Raw genomic sequence first — 2,626 nt, forward strand, 5'->3', positions numbered from 1 at the left:
GGAGCTCTGGGAGGGTGAGCCCCTGAGAACCCACCCTATGGCAATTGGATGGGGCCAAGATGGAGAGCCAGGGGCTCTCTCCAACCCTGCAGGGAACTTGGAGTCAGGAGTCCTCCCTGGCTCAGCCCTTTCCCTCCACGGGGTGCAAAACAGCTGTGGCCTCCTCCAGTCAGGGAAAGTGGTGGGTGTAGGGCTGGACTTGCCGGCTGAGCTTGCAGGACAATCTGGTTATTCATCTGCTCACAGCCAGGGCAACTCTTTGAGTATGTGGGGGGAGGGGGAGGATAAGAGAGGCCAGATAAGCTGGCCCCATGGCGGCTGCCACTGGAGCTCAGGTTATCAGAGAGGCCTTGGGCCTGGCCCCTGACTAATTGGGGAGGTTATGGACTCTGCCACAGCCTGTAATCAGCTGGAAGTGAGAGCTGGGCTCCAGGGTGGGGGACCTTACTGCCCACTGGCCATGGAACAGCAGCCTCGTCGTCTCTGGAGAGAACACCTAAGGCAATCTCTGCCTCTGCCCCAGCAGACCTCCAGGTGGCATTACCTAGGAGGCAATCAGAACATGCATCTAATTGTGGCCTGACCCCATGACCTTGAGGAAGCCACGTGACCTCCCTGATTCTCACAGCACTACCTGCTCAACGGACAAATTACTATGGACGTTCTCTCAGTGTGATGGAGGGAAAAATACCTTCCTGGCCTTTGAGGAGGCTGGTGGGAGCTGGGGGGCAGCTCAAGGAGAGAGGCCACTGTCTGGGATTGATCTGAGAAAGAGCCAGGGGTCCCGAAGCAACGTGGGGTGCACACGCGCGATCTGTCAAACACGACTGCCAGCTCCCCAGGAAGCAAGTGGAGGCAGGCAGGCAGCTGCCGTCTGGAACTGGAAATGGCTTCTCGGTGCCGACTTTTCTGATTTTCACAGCTCAGACTCTAACTAGAAGGTACCTGAAAGAGCACTATTTGGTCCTCATTTTGCAAAGAAGCCTAAGCCCCAGAGAAGGTCAGGGCTTGCCCAAGGTCACCAAGTCACACAGCTAAGCTGCTGGTGTCTATCTGCTCCTTGTGCCTCACATGAGGGGCCCATTCTGAGCTGACCTGTGCCCCCACAAGATCCAAGACTCTGAGTCTAATCACCCCCATCCCCTAGCCCCAAGAGCTTCCAGCTCCTCAGCCGAGGATATGTTTATTGATTTTGGAGAGAGGAAAGAAACATCAGTTGCCTCCTGTACAAGCCCCCTCCCTCCGCTCCGCAAAACCTAAACCAACCTTTCGGTGTGCAGGAGGGTGCTCCAACCAACCGAGCCACCTGGGCTGGGGCCAGGGCCCCTGACTGACTTTGAAGCTGCTCTTTGTCCCTGTGTGACAGGGAAGGCAGCCTCCTTCCTGCCGATTTAGAGCTGGAAACTCCAGGGCAAAGGGGAGAGCATTCTTGTATGTCTGGTCTTTAAAGCAAGAACCCAGCCTGAGGGTGGCGCCCTGGAGTCTCAGTACTGCCTTCCTGTATGAGCAGGAGTAGCTACCGGGACAGCAGTGATACCAGCACCTAGGAAGTGAATTCCAGCCTAGCTTGTTGTTGCTGTTAATCCTCACTTGAGGGTATTTCCATTGATTTTTTAGAGGGAGTGGAAGGGAAGGGGAGAGACAGAGAACCGCATGGATTGGCTGCCTCCCGTAGGGCCCCACCACCACCACCAGGGCCTGGGATTGAGCCTGCAATCTAGGTAGATGCCCTGGAAGGCAATCAAACGCAGGACGCTTCAGTCCGCGGGCTCTATCCACGGAGCCAAACCGGCTGGGGCCAACCTCACTCTCCTTTAAGCTCCCAGGGTCTCTGCCCACTGGTAGCTGTGTGGCCTCAGGTAAATTACTGCTCCGCTGGGCTTCAGGGTTTTCATCTGTGAAGGAGGGCGAGGGGGGAGCATGCCCTGCTGAAAGGAGCAACGAGGCCAAAGCAGGCAAAGAGGAAACTGGGTCAAAAAGGCTAAAGGGTGTTTCGAGGCCCCGGAGGCCGATGGGAGGGACAGGCCAGGTAGCTCTTCAGGGGGAGCGGGAGGGCGGATGCCGTGCAGTGGGAGCCAACATTGCGGTGCGCTGCCCAGGGAATCCGGGCCCAGCTCCCAGCGAAAACATTTCCAAAAGCGAATCAAGAGCCTGGTGAGGAGCTCGCAGCGCAGACCAACCCGCCCTCTCTCCGGGCAGGTGGGCTGGTCCTGGGGTCCTTCCTGCGCTGCGCCCCCTTTCTCCAGCCACGAAGCAGCATGGCCTGCTCTCGCTGCCGCGGTCCCGGACACCCGGACCCATGACCTCACGCCCGTGCACGTCCACGCACGTGCAGCTTCACAGAGGTGCACCTCACTGTTGCCGACTCCCGACATCTGGGACCCACGGGCCTCAACCCCAGAGCAGCGAATGGTCTGGAGCTCCCAGGGGCAGGGGATCCCCACACTCCGAGGCTTCAGATCCCCAAAGTGCCGCGGGGACATGTCCTCAGTGGCCAGCTCAGGTGCAGAGCGACACCCCTCGAGGACCAGGTCTGTCCTGTCCTGGGACGGGCGGGGCCTCGCCTTCACCTCCGCCTGGACGATCGGGTCCTGGCCCACGCAGGCCGTGGCTGCCCACGCACTAA

At 59.1% G+C, this 2,626-nt stretch overlaps 1 protein-coding gene across 1 annotated transcript in view; it reads right to left on the reverse strand.

Annotated features, from left to right (window-relative positions):
- Positions 1–2,626, reverse strand: part of LOC102251354 — a 28,325-nt gene that overhangs the window by 22,514 nt on the left and 3,185 nt on the right. The window lies entirely within an intron of this gene.

This window comes from Myotis brandtii, unplaced genomic scaffold (genome assembly GCF_000412655.1).
Source record: "Myotis brandtii unplaced genomic scaffold, ASM41265v1 scaffold120, whole genome shotgun sequence".
NCBI lineage: Eukaryota > Metazoa > Chordata > Mammalia > Chiroptera > Vespertilionidae > Myotis > Myotis brandtii.